Here is an 18,729-nt window from a genome sequence, read left to right on the forward strand (position 1 = left end):
GACACACACAGTCATTGAGCCGGTGTGATGCACATTTATTTGTGGACGTTGGCAATTTCTTGAGGTTTTGCAACGTTGTTTTGGTTCTTAGACTCTGGGTCGGTGCCCAGGCTTTAGAGAAGTGTCAAACCACTGACAGATGGGAAGAGAATATCAGTTTCCTCTTTTCTTCCAGCGAAGAGGATTAGGAAAGGATGAGAGCAGGAGGTGGACTGATTAAAGACACACGAGCAACAGAATGACCAGCTCTTAGAGAAAAGCATTCCACAACACAAACGCCCTGAAGAGAGGCTCTGCAGGACATTAATATCTAATTGACAGAGAGAGAAGCATTTCGTGAATGCTAGCAAGATAAATAAATAAATACACACACACACACACACACACACACACACACATGTTTGTTTTAGTGGTTTACGGGGACTCTCCATAGGCGTAATGGTTTTTATACTGTACTTACTGTATGTGCTATTGTCCTACACCAACCCTACACCTAAACCTACCCCTTACAGGAGACTGTCTGCATTTTCAGATTTAAAAAAAAAAAAACACCATTTAGTATGTTTTTTAAGCCTTTTGATTTACGGGGACATAGGCCTATAGTGTCCTCATAAACCACCTTCAAATTGTAATACCTCTGTCATACCCATGTTATTATACAAATTTTGTCCCCGTAAACCACAAAAACCAGTACACACACACACACACAATAAGGAAACAAAATACATAATATTAATAATAGCATTAATATACAACAAATCATATATCGACAATTACACTGTATACTATTCAGTGTATTTTTGTATAATTTTCCAGTTAAAATGTCTAAAAATCCTTGAAACAAAATACATTTTCTTGAGGATCAACACTGCATAATATATAAAGGCTTGTTTTCATAGACTGTACAGTCTTTTTGAATATAAGTGTATTTTGTCTTCCAGATTTGTTCACTTGGATTTAAATTGTTTATACTTACAACAAGTGGGAAAACGATAAATTCCCAGAAAACAAGTGTTGATATCTTATGCAGCGTTGCTTCCCAAGTACATGCATCTTGTTTCAACGATATTTAGATCAGTTTTAACTAGAAAATTAAACAAAAATACTTATTAAAAATAGATTTTTTGTTTTGCATGGTATAAAGTGCCTGGTATAATGTGCTCAATAGCCATGATAAAACTTTATTTTACAATCCTGTTCCATGCTTTGTACTTATTATAGAAAGTTACAATAACTACTAGGTACTAACCCTGAACCTAACCTCAACCCCTACCCTACTACTCAGCACCTTCTTGGGAAAGTACACTGTACACATACTGTATACATAAAGTGTAACCCTATTCTTCACCTTAGCAGCATATTTGTTGTATAGACAGTATATTTACATGGTCATCTCCTTTAGACATAAAGCTATCAATACTCCAAATCCCAGTGTGGGACACAACAACAAGGTTTTTCGGCCCAGCTGCCCACATTTAAGCAGAGCGCTTGTTAGGCGCGTGTTGATGATGTTAGCATGCTGGGGCTCACGGCGTCCATCCCCGACTGCCCTCTGGAATGCCCTCCTGATTGTGAGAATGTGTAACGAAGCAGTGCCATTTATTATACATCAACGGCATCACTTATTCATCTGCCCTGTCTGTCTGTAAACACTTCAACAGCCTCTGATCGACACGGGCCTAACCTGTGTGTGTGTGTGTATGTGTGTGTGTGTGTGTAGGAGAAAGGGAGTGAATTCACACCGTTATACTCCATTTTTGTTAAATGTCCATTGTATTGTCTGAGCTACAGATGGTTCAATAAGTTGTCAGCATCTTCTTCAACAGATATTTGTGCTTGCCAAGATAAAGTCTTGGAGTTAGTGGCATTAATTATTTAGACAAAACAATAAAGTCACTGTTTGTTTACTGCTTACGCTGAATAGTACTGCTCGATGTATGTGCACATACTCGACTAGTTGTGTGGGAAAGGACGTACTACTAAAGATAACACAGAGGTAGACTTATACAGACGCTCCTCCCTGGAATAACCTTGGGTTAAGTGGTTGGACGAGCGGGAATCTCAGTCATTTTCAGGTTCACGTATCTCCCCTGTTACTCCGTAAAGGGAACTGTGTTGATCCTCGTCTACTGTCAGCGCTTCCCTGTCAAATCCAAGAGAGCTTAGCCTCGGCTTATCCATAAGTGTAGCTACTTATTCAATAAATGAAACAGCTTGCTTAAAGACCAGAGCGCTATCATCATGAATGACTGAACATGAATGATTACTTCTATCGTAAAGGAACTTAGCCGTTGTTAAATATACCTTGTGAGATATAAAATTTGATTGTGAAAAACAAACTTCCAATTATAAGACTAAAATAAAAAGTTTAATAACACTAAATAGTCACACTTAACTTTTATTTTACTCAGAGGTGGAAATTAGATTTCAAGTCTATGAGTTTATCATCATGATTGTTTTTTAATTCGCTTGGACACATTTCATTTGTACTATTTCAAAACTCTTCACACAGTTTTTTTTAACAGCTTACAGCTTGACACAGCAGTAAATGTCACATGCAAAGCAATTCATGTCCCACATCATCTCATTCTTCCATAACACTTGCAAAGGTTGTCACCCAAAAAAACACAACAACAGGTAGCATTATACTGTGTATCGTGTAAATTTTCTTCAAAACAACAATGACAGCTGTTTAGAATTCGCTGCAGTATGTTACATGGTCCATGTTTACATTACAGTACAAAGTTATTCCTAAATTAGTCTAATTAGCAAAAAAAAAAAAAAAAAAAAAAAAAAATGCAGTCTGTCCACAAGTTCTTTCCAAATGTAGTTGGCTAAGAATGAAAAAGCATTTTGATAATGTAAAGAAACCTGTTAAAAACCAGCTTTCAAAAAGAATGAAGGAAAATTACATGACATTTCCAAGTGTTTGTCCATCTTGTAGTCAAGACTATCAAATGATTAGTAGAAAACAGCAATAAATAACAATTTTTAGTTTTCTTAAATGATTAAATGTCCTTATTTTATAGATAATCCTATCTCCCACAGCACAAACACATTTGAATTTGCATTATATTTGCATTATAATCCTTGTACAAATATAGACCGTTGTGCTGCGTGTGCCGCGTGTTTGATTACTAACTATAATTGCTGTACTTTCTTCCTCATCTTTTCAGGAATCTGATCTTTTAATGTGTTACACAAGAAAATAAACAGTAGAAGGGAAAACACACGGGTGGTGAAATAAACAGTGAGGATGGAGAAACTAGAGACCCTATATGCTCCTGTCTGCCCCTCTGCTTCTGTCAATGCCTTCCTTCTTAATGGTCTCTGAAGTGCTGATACAGTATATACAATAACAGCATTTTAATGTGTGGGTGAGTGAAGGGACTTGAGCATCATTGTGGATGTTATACAAATCAACAATATTGAGTTTGTGACAGAGACAGATAGCTCAGAGATAGAGACCATTAACATAGGCAGCGATAGATAGATAGATAGACAGATAGATAGATAGATAACATTTGTAATATTTTGTGTACATAAAGCACACAGCAAGTGCCACTGGCGGTAGCTCTGTTAAGTGCAGAAGGTTTTTCCTCTGTTTTCTCCCTTTACCTTGCTCATCATTAAAAATTAACAACTTAATTCCTGGCTAATTGTTAGCAACAAGACAGTGTGCGCTGCCTAGTGGAATTAAATTAACCCATTAGCCTCTGTCTCCATTAGCTCAAAGGAACCTAGTTGGTTAATAAGCATATTTCTTTTTCTCGCTCAATCTGTTTCGGTTGCAGTTGCTTGTTTAAGATTTCTAGGTTCAAATACAAAACCTGTCGACAACTATCAACAACAAATGGAAGTGTTTTTTCAACTCCCTTTTATAAGTTATTTATTTAGCATGCTCATTGTAGTCATTTACTCATCCTCATGTCATTCCAAACTGGTAGAACGTCAATGGGGTCCAAAACAACATTTTTCAAAATAAAGTAATTCAGGTTTGTAACTATACTTGTACTTGTTAACATCAAGTTTTGTATGCTTTAAAATCAGACATTTATGATGTTTTCTGTCATGTTCATTCAGATACATGTAAACTGGGTCATATCCAAACACCCCGATGTGTCACCCCCCACCATCCCAGCTTGGGAATTCAGTGAGCTTATTCAATTGCAGTTTATTGTCACTGATTATTAAACGAGACAGCATGCCTCTGTTCCACTGCAACTCCCTCGACATCAACACGCAGAGAAAAGAACAACAACAGTGACAGAAGTGGGGGCATAAATCAGTGGTTTGGCGCATCACAGCCTTTGATAGACTAGCACAATCACTCACTCAAAGAGGAAACAGATCTATGTCATCCCAGCTGAGCTCAATGATTATATATTGACAGGGAGAAATGCCCTACTTAATCCCCACTTTAGCCAGCCTGATGGAAGAACCCTTACGATGGTCTCAAGTGACCAGATAAAGAGGACTGAGGCAAGACCATCACATGAGTCACTTTGGAGATGTACAGATATATTCAAGGAAACTGTATGTACTTTTCCTAAACTAAGTGTTATAAATCTTTATGTTCTTCATTAATTGTGCAATAAATAATTAAATACTCACAGTGGCATTAATAGAATTGTGTGTGTGCAAATACAGACTGGGACTGGTTGGCACACACTTTTATTCTAGTGCATATTTTATATATACAGTATATACAAAACCAGTGTCTATATAAAACCCATAATTCCACAGCTGTTGTTATAATTTCTCCACCACAACCATTATTATTATTATTATTATTATTATTATTATTATTATTTACTTTCTTAGACATTTTAACCCTTGCACAGTTTTTGTATGCTGGGTGATACAGACATTTTCGTCTATAGGGAGGAAAAGTGAAAGAGGTAGCAAAAAAATAAATAAAAATAAAATAAAAAATAAAACAAAATTAATTAATTTAGACAGAAATAATAAATATATATAAAATAATAAATTATATCAAATAAACATATAATACATACATATTCATTTATTAAATTATAACAAATTTAATATAATATTAGATTATAATAAATAAATATTTTATATTATAGACAAGCTTGACAAGGGGTCCCTGAATATTCATCAATTATTCATCAAGTGTTATGTAAAATTTCATCAACTGTCATCATTTTTATCTAAATGTAACAGCACAACTTTCACACATAATTATCGTGGGACATACAAAATGTAAAATAAATAACACTGATAATAAAAGCAATATTTTAAGGACATTTTTAAATATATACAATTATTTAAAGCCAATTATCTGAGTTATTTTTGTGTTTTTGTCCATTTAAATGGTTAAATCTGCTGTGTGTATTTTTTATTTTCATTTCAATTAAGTTCTCTCTTAATTGCACATAAATAACTAAAAGCAAGCCATTCATGCCAGTTTCTCCCAAAAGTACAGCAATGTGGCTGTATGGTGTTTGTTTGAGTGACCTGACATCTGACGTCAACATCCGGCTCATCCATTAGCATTGGGTATGGGGTGGGACTACCTGCCTATCTATAATGGTGCAGAAATTGCATGCTACAATCATTGCTATAATACCTTAAATATACTGTGGTATAGTATTACACCGTAAAAAAAAAAAAAAAAAGTTGAGCCAACTTAAAATTTTAAGGCAACCAGCTTCAGCAGATTTTTGAGTTTGCTCAACTTATTTTCGTGGGAGATTCTCACATTTTTGTTGTATAAACTTAAAACGACAAGTTGAGAAAACTCAAAAATCTGCTGAAGCTAGTTGCCTTCAAATTTTAAATTGGCTCAACTTTTTTTTTTTACAGTGTAGGTCTATATATTCCTTAAAAAATGCTACAGCTTTCATAACAGCAAAAATATTGTGTCTTTTTGTGGCGGCCACACACGAAAGGGGACAATAAATGTGTCACTCCTCACAGTATTGTCACGGGGGGGCAGAAAAAGAGGGTCGCTGGAGACCCGTCTCTGGCTTGCCATGTGCCAGACTCAGAGCTGAACAGAACCCTGGTCTACTGACCCGTTTCCTGACGGTCCAGGGGAATCCACATTCAATACGAGAAACCGCTGCAACCTGCCGCTAATGAAGCACCAACCTCATTAGTCTTTGCTTTCCTTGTCTTTGTCGACTCCAAAATGTCTCTCTGCTGTTTATTCTCGGAGTTTTATGAGTCAACTCTGTTGTGGTGAGTGGGTAAAGTGGTTAAATTTGATAAATGAGGCAATCTTTAAATATTAATTATGCATTAATTACATTCATAAGACAAAACAAACTCCCGGTTAAAGATTCATGAGGAGCCAGCTTGGCTTACTTCCTATTCTTTTGTCCAACGCAAACACTGCGAAGAACTGAAGGATGCTGTTTTTCAGCAGAATAATGCACAGAAAAACAGATTTCGCTCTTTGTCATCTAAGTGTAGACTGGCAGAAAAATAAAAAACATTCATGGGTGAATAAGAGCTGCGATATTGTTCCTGCCCTCTGACCTATGACCCCTGTCTTGCTCCTCCATCTTGAATTACAGCACATGGTGCTCTCCACGACCCCATGACCTCAGACAGACATAAAGTAGCGGTGAACGCATCACAGAGAGAAGTTATGACACCAGCAACTCCACCCGCCGCTTCACACCAAACTAAGCGTGTCTTTATAACTACCGCTGTCTCAAAGAAAGACAGAAATCTAAAAAGAAACTCTGCGCCTCATCTTGTAATGTGCCCCTCCATCCCAGATCTCTCTCTTGTTCCTGAGTTCAACCTTGCTTCCTTCGCTAATAAATATTTCACCGGTGGAAAGTTCAGTAAACACAGTCATGAAGTTGTTGGAGAGAGGAGTCGTCTGGGGAACGGGTTCGGCAGGTGGATCGGCCCCTGTGGTAGCATTAGAGCTGCTTGGGAACACCATAGTAAGATTCTACCTCCATCCTCTCCCAGCAGCATCAACATCCGTCACTCATGTTCTCTGTTATGATACCGAAGGATCTTCATTTTAAATCGCAGTTGATGCCTTACGGAAGGTGAGCGTACATGACTGGTTCAACACAGCCAAATTGTTGTTGCTCCTCCGTTCAGCAGTAATAGAAATTCTCCTTTTTGTTTGTTCAGTTGAAAACGAATGTGTCAACATGCATCGCCTCTGTTTTGAACCTTCCGTCTTCTGTCTGATGAGACGATCAAAGGCACAGGGCCTTAATGAGAACATATCTCACAGAAGCTAACGTTCTCCCTTCAGAAGTTTGGTTTTTAGCTCATCGTTTTATCTTTAGATTCTGAACTCCTTATAAATCCAGGTCATTACTTGATTAGTTTTGTTTTGTGATTTCATTTCAAGCGAACTCCATTGTACTATTGTACACTTGCAACAAAGCTCAAAGGTTTTGCATCATACTGTGTAATTATGTGCTAAGTCATAACATTTCATATCTTATATGTATCTTCTTTTCCATATCTAATATTGGTAAATATTATCAATAATATACTGTAGATGTGAGTAAAAACATAGCATAAAAAACAACAGTAGTAAGAATAACAAAAATTATTATACTAATAATACTGTTATTATACTACTAAAAACAAAAGTCATCATCATCATCATTATATTTTCTATTTATTGTTAATATTATTTTTATAATCATAATTAACATATTATAATTGGTGTTATTACAACAATAACAATAGTAACAAGAATAAAAGTAACAACAAGAATAACGAGTAAATATTATGACAGTAATAATAATGACGATTATGATAATTATAACAAAAAAACAAAAACAAAGATGCAACAATTTGTCATTTTAAACTAATAATGACAATCATCATCATATTTATAATATAATATTTATTTATTTATAATAACAAAAGTATTATTTTTTATAAATAAAAAAAGTTTCAGCGAATGATGCATTTGTTGTTCAGCATGCTGGGGAATCTGGGTTCAAATCCCACCCTAATATATAATTTATTTAATAAACTAAGAAAAGAACAGCTTTGACATTATAATGACATTATAATAAAAGCTCCTGTGTTTCACAGGGAAAATGTCAAATGAGTCCTATACATACATACATACATACAAACCATTGGTTAAAAACGTCTGCTAAATTAATAAAGGTAAATGTACATGTAAATGAGTTTTAAGTTGGGTACAGTAGATGATGACAGAATTTTCAGTTTAATCAAACTCCATTTGCTTAAACTGCGACTCCATTGGCCTGGACAAATTTGATGCTTTCTAAACATCCAAACCTTTATTATTATTATTATTATTATTATTTATAATAATCATTCAAATGAATCATCAAAGATGCAAATAGCAAATTTGTAGAAGATGCATTAAAAATGGCTTTTTGCCACCCAAATTAAAATCCACGTCAACTTTTAAAAACTGCTCGTCTAACTTGTTTCTAAACAGGGGCAAAGCCAAAAATAAAGCCCATGTTCAGTTCAACGGGCACTGATGGGGTGGAAGGGAAAGACAGAGAGAGATGTGTGTGTGTGTGACTGTGGTCGGGCCGGTGGGCACGTGAGGGGGGCCGCTCAGGGTGCGAGCACGGTGACAGCAGTGAGAGCTGTGCTGAAACAGTAGCCGACCCCGGCGGGCCAGCCACACAGGCTGTGAGTGGGCCCTTGCTCCAGGGAGGATAATTGGAGCAGCGCAGGCAACATATGGCCTAGCAGGGCAGCCTGCTGCTGCAGCAGCTGTGGACTGGTGCGAGAGATCAGAGACACATTAAAGCGACTGTTCCCCACCCCTTCCCCCTCGCTCTCCATCTCTTTCTCCTTCTATCTCTCTCTCTGCCTTCCATGACTCTGGTACTCCTCCCCCAGCTCTCTTCCCCTCTCTATAAACGCTTATTTAAATGACAGCTCTTAACCGACCCTCCCTCCCCCAGCCATACTCGCATGCCCCCAGGCAGCTCTTAATGCAGAGGAACAGGGCAAGAGAGACAGAGTGAGAGAGAGAGAGAGAGAGAGAGAGAGAGAGAGGGTGTGCCGCTAAACTTCTCTTTTTTTCTATCTCCTTCCATCTTGCCTCTGAGACGTAATGAGAGCAAAAGTGGTGGTTTGTTATACCTCTGTGTGTCTGTCTTCACCTAAGAGGCACCATCACAGGAAACAGCAAATGTCATGCAAAATACATGAAGCTTCTTCTTGACATCACAAACACATCAAATTGGCGGTAGTGCTGAGAGAACTGCGCACATAAACTCACACTGCTTTGACAGGGATGGCCAACAGTGGTGTTTGTCTCGGGTGAAATTCCCGCAAGAAAAGCTGGTAGGGTGGCACGCATGGCTGACCTCTGACCTTTGATGGAAGGAACAACACCCATTTTGGATTTTTCAGTCAAATAGATTTACATAGAATGTAAATGTTTGACAGTGTTTAAACATGCTGAAGTAAAAAAGATTTAATGAGATGTTCATATTTCCCATCTTGCTCTGGGGCAATTTAACATGAGGCTAGAGGGAATGTATATACTAATACATGCATATTACTCACATATATTACTCATTCTTCCATAAAAGTTATATTAGCAGTCATATTAATTATCGACATCTGGAGGGTGCAGTTACTCTTTAGTATTCCACCATATTCAGTTATGCAGTTTGAATTATTATTATTTTAAAATGAAAAATTAAATGAATTCTAATAATAATAATAATGTATTATTTAAAAAAATATTTTTAATAACTACATTATTACTATTATTATTGAGTAATTATTCTAAAATGATTTAAACATTTTACAATTATTATTAAATAATTTGCTAATTTGTAACATTAAACATAAATTTGTAGCGTTTGTTACAAAGATTAAATAAATCACAATACTTTTTTTTAACTTTTAGGTCAAATCATTCACTTTCATTCTGAAGAATTGCAATCTGAAGAGTTGTTTACAAAGTTATAAGTGATGTTCTCACTGATATGTTTTCATCAGCACTTTCAGTTGAGAGTATTGTGCTGGAATTCATCAAAACGTTGAACAGAGGCGCATTTCTGCCCCAGGAGCATTGCTTACCTCTCTACCATATCCGCTGTCTCACCATGAAGTATTAATCATGTTTTAGGAGACAGAAACGACTGAACAGAACTATAGACAAGTTACCCCCACTTCTCATGAGCCACTGAGAAAAATGTGCCCAAAACAGAAAGCAAAAAAGAAAAAGCGACTGCGATTCTTTCTGTGAATGAGACCATGGGAAAAAAGAACAAAGTCTGATATTTAAATAATTGATAATGAGGTGATGGTTAATAATTTACATGAACAAATCAGGGAAGGTGGTAAGTTATTAATCTTTTAGCTGCACACCTTGGCCCGACGGGCCGATGCTTCCTGAAAATGGACCATAGTGCGAAGGCCCGGGCCAAGGCCGGAGGGTTTAGGAGACCCCACATTTCCAATCCCGACAAACTGCTAAAACACACCACTATAAGCCACAGGTATTTACACTAACTGATATCAGGATCATCTGGGAACCATGAAAAAGGAACTATGTCACACATCACTGCATTGATCAATTCTTGGAATCACTTATGCAAACATAAATGTAAGCTTGAGTCAGTGAAGGCTATACTAGTTGTTTATCTTTAGGAGAACAAAGAAACTAAATCATGCCAATCATGAAACATGCTTTTGAGAGGAAAAAAGGGAAGCACAACAATATAATGGCCGTTATACAATTATTAGCCAATAAATGTGAATTTTTAATTTTATAAGTATTGGTTCAATTATTAAGCAGATATATTTGATCCAAAGTGATTTTCTTTTCTTTTCTTTGGCATGAAGGTATTTTGTTTGTCTGTATTCTGTTATATTATTAAATTATAATGTTTATTTTTTATTTATTTATTTATTTCAGAGGATCATAGTAGGCCTACATTTGTTACATCATTTTGTGAATGGAAAGATCATTTTTAAAATTAAAAGCAGGCTTCTGAAAGACTTTTGGTTTCATTAGAAACACATTATGATATAAATTTTCAAGGTAAGTTTAAAAATGATATCTAATAGTAGCCAATATTTCAGTTATAAAACAGTTATTAAACAATTATCACATCAGCAAAAATTTCACAATCACAATTTTAATGTTCTTTCTTTCCGCCCCCCTCCTCAATTAAAATCACTTTACTTGTTTTAAACTTGTTTACCTGTTAGGTCCGTAATGCAGAGGCAATATTTGCTAGGTATGTACACATTCAGTGTCCAAAATTACCTAAAAAAAAGGTAATTATATATTTCTCATTATATCTCATATGATGTAATGCATCTGAATATTTTACCAAGCCAATGAAACTCTGAAATATGCACTGCACAAGACATTACAAATTCCCATAACGCTTTGGAAGGTTTATAAAGAGGGCTTGAATCATATGTGCATCATTACTGTATGATTAAAAGCCATAACAAGATAAGTAACTTTCATGTGGGCTGAAAGGAGCGTGTCGGCCGGCCCTTCATACACAATGCGATGTATTACAGTGCAAAGTAACAAAGGCCTCCTCTGTTGCAGCTGAGTGAGCAGGAGGTGCATCTGCTCGGTACACTACCACTCTCCCAAGCCAGGATCGGATGAACGGATGAGAAAGATGAGAAAGAGAAGCCGAGCACCTGCAGGACTCCGCCCACTGCACCCACTTTCCCCCGTCTCCCAACGCCACGGAGCTTCAGAGGTTGCCAAGCACCAGCCATGGTGTTGCCAAGCAGGCGCTGCATTATTTATGATGCTGTGTTGCAAACTCACAACCATCGCCCATACAACCTCATCGCTCAGGATGGACACAGCAGCAAAAAACACAAGGGCACGAATGTACCCCACACGCTTTTGTTGCACAAGTTAAAAAGTTCACTACATGCAAGATGAGAGACGTCATTCAAACCCTTCCACTAAGCCCTTCCGGCAAGCTAGAAGACAGCACTCACCTGTTTTCTGTTCGCGTGGCTGGTCTTGCTGCAGTCTTGTTGCTGTCTTCAATAGAGACGATTCTCCAAACATCGGTCTCCACGGCTGGACTGGGCCTCTGGTTTGGCCTTCCATCTGAAGGCAGCTTGTTCCGCGTTGAGTAATCGCTTGTAGCTATGAACCCATCAGAGTATTGACCGCTTACTGATGAATGAACGTCCTCCAACTGGCACTGCGCAGACTGCAATAGTCCTTTGAGACTGTTAGGGTCAGTCATGGCTACATATCAGAGGCAATGTCCAAGCAAAGCATCCCAGGGCCTGGAGAAATGAAGTTGAAAACAGTGGCAGGAGCAAGCCACCGCTTTGAAAGGCAGACAGGAGAGTGTGTGCATGGGGAAGAGCATGGCTGGAAGTTTATATGTGTTCTCCTGAACCAGGGGACTGAATAAATAATACAATAGATATTCCTCTGATGAAGTCTCGCAGCGGCATTCATAATTATTTCATTGTTGTGGTAATGAGAGCGCTGTCCCGCTGCACTGTCAGGTACGAGCGCTGTGCCTCCATCAGGACTACCACTGCATTTACAACGGATCAACAGACCTGATCACTATCAATAAATATCAGTAACAGGTAAAAATAAATAAATAAATAAAAATAAAGACTTACAGACTAAGGTTATTGCTGCCAACCACAGCATTTGTTGGGTATGGGTTGAGGTTAAAGAGTGATAGCTGGAGGAACCTCTAGAGCGTGTGTGTGGTATCTGGTGTGAGAAAGTGATATGGAGAGTCTTTGTACGGTGGTGACACTGCTTGAGATTCATTGTGAAGTCAGGCTCAAGTCCACAGGGGAGGATCTGGGAAAAGAAGGTCAGGACACTTGTGTGCATCCATTTTTGTCTGTGCCTTTGCTCAAGACATGTGTGCACCAACCTTGGGGAGCTTTGGAGAAGTTTTATTTTGAGCTGAAAATGACATCTTAACCTTAGAATGCATAAACATGGTAAAATTGACCAAATATAGTTTTCAGATTTTTTTTTTTATAACACTGTTGAATTCCTTGACATGCTTGTTGGTCACAGGTAAAGAGTCCCAAAAGAATTACCCAAAATGATGGTTTTGTGACAAAGTCAGTTTTTTGTTGTTTCTAAAAAAAGACAATTCTCTATTTGTAAACAGATTCAATGTGTTTAGTAAAGGATTTTGCCCTAAATTGATTTTCTTTTAATAATAATAATTGACTATCTTGATCACAAAAGTGAGTTTATCACTTGATAGGCCTCTTTCATACGTATACCACCAGTCGAAATCACCTGAATGAATGTTCTCATGATCTAAAGGATCATAACCAAATTAAAGTCTCACAAACTCTCAGAAATAAAGGTACAAAAGCTGTCACTGGGGCGGTACCTTTTCAAAAGGTACATGTTTGTACCTAAAGGGTACATTTTGGTACTTTAAAGGTACATATTAGTACATAAAGTGTACATATTTGAACCTAATACATTCTTAAAAATAAAGGTACTTCACGATGCCATAGAAGAACCTTTTTTTCTAAATGGTTCCATAAAGAACCTTTAACATCTGAAGAACCTTTCTGCTTCACAAAAGGTTCATTGTGGCGAAAGAAGGTTCTTCAGATTATAAAAAGCTAAGAAAGAGATGGTTCTTTAAAGAACCTTTGACTGAATGGTTCTTTGTTGAACCAAAAATGGTTCTTCTATCTATGGCATCACTGTGAAGAACCTTTTGAAGCACCTTTATTTTTAAGAGTGTAGGCACAAAAGTGTAACTTTTGAAAAGGTACCGCCCCAGTGACAGCTTTTGTACCTTTATTTCTGAGAGTGCACAAGCACATTATAGCTGTAATTCGATATACTGAATTTCCTTTTTTTTTTTCCATTTGATCAAATGTTTAAATTCTTTAATTCAGAAAGATAATAAGGAAAACCCACATATATTGTATTTTCTCTGAAAACAATCAAATGCAATACAGGTCATTTTAACCCCCTTTTAATGTATTAATGTAGCTTTTTGGGGTCATGCATTCTAAGGTTAAAAACTTATTCTGGTCTAAGTCGGTCTCCCATTCTGATCAGGCTCGTCTTATTGGCTTTAAACTTATTGTATCAGTCTGGCAAGGTTGGAAGACCATCTTAAACTATTTTAGACCAGCAAACATCCTATAGGCTGGTTTAAGCCTTCTTTTTCAGCATGGTTACGAGTCATGATCAAAGCTTGGACCATACTGAAAAGCTGTAAAATCCAAAAGTCATCTTCATGTGTACTGTTAACTTGTACTTCAGATGGAGTCTCAAAGTCCCCCTCTGGGACGGGCTTCTGGTTTTTGAAAGCATGACAAGGGGATCCTTAAAACCCCAGATCAGACAGGACATGCGAGGAACAGCCTGGGGTTTTGAGGAGAGGGTGCTCTCCGTCGCCTAATCCTGTTAGCATTGCAGGGAGGAGGGTGGGGAGCACAATGGCACCCCGTCCTGCACCAGCTGGGGTCCCGAACGCTCCTACTCGATGCAAACCCACCCCCTGTTCCCCAGAGCCCTTCGAAATCTGCTCTTCAATGTTCCTCATGGTGTTGAGCTGCTCGGCAGTCCACCTGCAAAGATCCTCAATGCCATTACCTTTACTCAGAGAAAATACTACATGTGGACAAAGACGATTTGGCATCAACTGTTCATATCAGTAGAGAGAAGTGTAAGTGTCTGCTAGAATAGATCCAGACACCATGGTTCAATTACAAGAGGGGTCAGGGTTACAAAGACTTCAATTCCCATCATATGATACAATATGATATAATAAGTACTTAGTCAAACTGAGTCTGAAATTTTTCTTGCATCAACAGCTTCATTTACAACAACAAAACATACATGCATAACATTATAATCACAAAACAAAGTCCTTCAAAGTATGTTGTATCTGAAACTAAACTCCATATTTAGCTTTAAGGCTGACTGATGTTAAAATGAGTGCTTCCATTTAACCTTATTAAACTGAGAAATTCTATATCTCTGGTTAGACGACAGCAATATATATTCATAATTCAGGACATGATTAGGATCAGTGACAATATTGTTGGTCATTCTTAATATATTAATTACTATGACATTTATAGAGTTTCTGAACTGGTTGGCGTACAATCTTTGAGCAAACTTTTTAACTTCCTTTTTAAAGAAGTGGATAAACACTTTTCCTGAATTTTCCAGGCTTGCCCCAAGAGACGATGGAAAAAGTCCCTGAACTTCAAAAGGGAATTTCTCTAAGTGATGTTTTATTAACAAATTTTGGGAGGAGCACGCGCAGATAATTAACACAGCCAATTCATCATCAGCAATCACACCATCTATCCAATCAGCTCGAGAGAGAACCCCTATAAATAATCAAAGCAGTCTTACCTCCATCATTTCTAGTCTTTCAGCATCCCTCCACCACCCCGACTCCTCACCTTCAGCCCGTTCCTACCCCAGCAAGGGAACGGGGAGAGGGGTCCGAGCTCTGCATTTAGCCCGGACCCCTCTCCCCGGACAGGGGGAGTACCCTGGGCTCGGGAGTAAGTACCGAGCTCGGAGCCCTCTCCCTGGACAGCACGCCAAATACGCATAACCTTTACTCAGTTTATTATATGTAAGTGTGAACTTGTGAATGGGAGAAAACTACAAGACATGCATATAGATAAACATATGTATACGTTATCTCATATCCACCAGAGCTTTTGAAAGTACTCTTCCGGCCTTTCTCGTTCTTCCACTATTTATTTCCTTATTTTTGACTCATTACTCACATCATAAAGATTCCAACATGTCCGCAACATCCCTTACACAAACTCCACTACAGTCAACTGCAAACAAACCAACAATCAACACAGCCACCCTTTGAAGTGTCTGACACACCGAGTTAAAGCAGCACCATTTGAAAAGTCTAATAAGGGCAGATGAAGCAGAGGAATGGGGCCAGGACTTAGAGGAATGCATGCTAAAGCAGAGGGAGCAGGAGAACGGGGAGGGTGGTAGGGTGACTGGCGGCCTCTACTTAGACAAATACAACCACAATGAAAAAAAAAAATCAATGAGGGAGCATCATTCGGCATTTCGGTCAACGCTCCGAGCGGCATGCATAAACACACTTGGCCTGAAGCAAAGACATTAATATTTCAATAAATAAAGAAGAAAGGAGATCCAAGACAACTGTTTCAGCTTTTGGCCCTCTTCCTCTTTTCGTAGCTTCTTATTTGGCATCTGAACGAGCAGCTGACAGTTATGTAAAAGTCACACAACACATCTGTCTCAATGTGTCACACGTGTCCTCTGGAAAACAGTTGCCTGTATGCATAGAAAGTCTCTCTAAGATCCTTTTCTTTCTTTGTACTGCTCTGTGGGCTAAAACTATATTAAGATTTACATATCATGAATATGCCTTCACTATCATATTTACAGCATTTTGCTTGTTTATTTTTTTCCCTCCTTTGTTTTACTGTTGTAGAACCAAAAAAAAAAACATGAGGGACGCCAAGTTTGATTGTATGCAAATGTAAAATTACATGCGCGGTGGAATATTAGACTAATGCTATTGCTGTAGCTGTTTCCTCTGAGGTTTGATTCAGAAGAGAGTGACAAGACACGGAGAGCAAACTCTCTGTGCTGCCTTTCAACAAGACCGCAGTTATTGTAACACATGCATGCTCGAGCAAATCAACCTATAACTACTTTATTATTATTATTTTTTTTTTTTCAATTGAGTTCACAATCAATCACAATCAATTCCATCACATTGTTTTTACCTGACTAAGGTCCCAGGGGTCTTGGCTAAGGAGGGGGTCTTGAAGTGCAGCACCCAGCATGCCGGGGAACAAGTAAACAGGCCTGTACTTAGCTTTTACACGCCAATTCAAGAGCACAAGCTCTTTACGTTCAACTGCTGTAGGGCTCTTCTGCATAATTCATAACCACTCAGTTAATCTATTGATCCAGACTTAGTGCGGCCCATCCCGTTTGGACAGCGAACGGCAGGTAACAGCGGAATGGTGCGAAGAGAATGACGGGGTGCCAAGGAAAGGATGCGGATCATAGTATGTGCACACAGGAGGCAATCCAAGAAAGTTATAAATCAGGCATGAAAAGCAACTAAACCAAACAATTTGACAAGGCCCAGAAAAGGTTAGCAAGATCCAGTGATTGTATCTTTGCAGAATTGAAAGTGAAGATCAGTGCTAAAGGGTAAACAGTTTTATTTGATTTAGAACAGCGAAATCCCTATGGAGAAACATGCCTGGACCTGAGAATTTGTTCTTTAAGTGTGGAACACAAAAATACAAATCTTCCCACCAACGCTTCACAACCCATCCAGGTCAGCTTACCATCTGTGTCGGCCACCATTCATATTTAATGTCTTTTTGGCCACTGCCCCATCAGGTAATGAAGTTTTCCTGTTCACATTCTGTCCCATCTTTCTGCTTACTTTCCTCTCTGACTGGCAATGCACGAGTCTCCCCCACCTGCCCCTCCTTTTTTTCATTCCACCAAATTCACTTAAATCAAGAGCTCTTTCAGCCTCAGTGAACGAAACCAAAACAGCAAACCCTTACAACCACCGCGCGCAGCTCTCCGAGGCACGTGCTTGCTTCTGTTTTCTGTTATTTCCCAGGTGAGCATCTTGCACCATCCTCCAACTATAAGACTAAAGTTGACCCATCACCCATGTACCCAAAAACTTCAAGTCAAATGACGAGCAGAAAGACATCTTCTGCAGAGCTTCGGAGTGAGGAATCACCCAGTTTCAGTAACTTTGTACCTTTAATTTGTGCTGGCAGACAATAAAATATTTACCAGGAACCCTAAAGGCAATTACATTAAAGTGCGTGCTTAGACACCCCTTCCCTTCGGCAGCCCCACAGTGTGAACCCGCTGATTTGGTGAATGGTCACATATCTACAATGTTACATTTTACACGCTATCAATAATTCACCAATCACGAAATGGGGGAGGCTTGAGGGGGCAAGAATGGAAAAAAGAAAGTAAGGAGAAAGAGGAAAGCGAGGTGCATGCGCTCATGTGCACACTGAACAGTTTGTCCATTTGCCTAACGTACCAGAAATATTTACTTGTGGTGATGTCTTGCTTTCACTCTCTCTTCGGAGCTCTAGCACCACACCCACACTGCATCCCACTGCATATGCACAAACACAAAGTCTGGCTATATTCAAATGGTCAATGCACAGTAAAAATCGAAGTGTTAGGATATATATATATATATATATATATTTTTTTTTTACTATTTCAAAAGATTCACAAGAAGCTCACCCCCCAAAAAAGTGTTGTTTTGACATTTAATACTGACTTTCATTATATGGGCCGGGGCGGGGATAAGGATAAGGATGAGTAAAGGTTTTGGTTTATACATAGTTTATACACAGTTTAACGATTTAGTCTTTCCTGGAACCTTAATTCCTATGAACATTCACAAACAGCATTGCAAAGTTGTGTAGTGGAACTACATTACTTGATTTGTGGTAGAAGTGCAGTTTCTTGTTAGAATGACATAAATTTTAATAGATCATGCCCTTGAGCTAAATAACATGCAGTACATGCATATAAATTATATATATATACATAGAGAGAGAGAGTCACAGACATTTACTGACGATGTACAGACTGAGTGACCACCAGCTGGCCATAGAAAGAGGACGACATAAAAAGACGTGGTTACCTAAAGAAGAGCGAATCTGTAACAAATGTAGAACAGGATCAGTTGAGACGGAGGAACACTTCCTCCTCCACTATGACAAATA

General features: G+C 38.2%; 1 protein-coding gene across 3 annotated transcripts in view; it reads right to left on the bottom strand.

Moving 5' to 3' along the window:
* The window catches only part of klf5l (Kruppel like factor 5 like), a 124,226-nt gene that overhangs the window by 51,564 nt on the left and 53,933 nt on the right, over nt 1–18,729 (bottom strand). The window contains exon 1 of one of the 3 annotated variants that reach the window (XM_058758863.1): nt 11,947–12,446. The exons of the other annotated variants lie outside the window; for them this stretch is intronic. The gene's annotated coding sequence lies outside the window, so the exon portion shown is untranslated. Of the gene's footprint in view, nt 1–11,946; nt 12,447–18,729 lie in introns of those variants that run through there. 3 annotated transcript variants of the gene reach the window in all.

Source organism: Onychostoma macrolepis, chromosome 21 (assembly GCF_012432095.1).
Source record: "Onychostoma macrolepis isolate SWU-2019 chromosome 21, ASM1243209v1, whole genome shotgun sequence".
Lineage (NCBI taxonomy): Eukaryota > Metazoa > Chordata > Actinopteri > Cypriniformes > Cyprinidae > Onychostoma > Onychostoma macrolepis.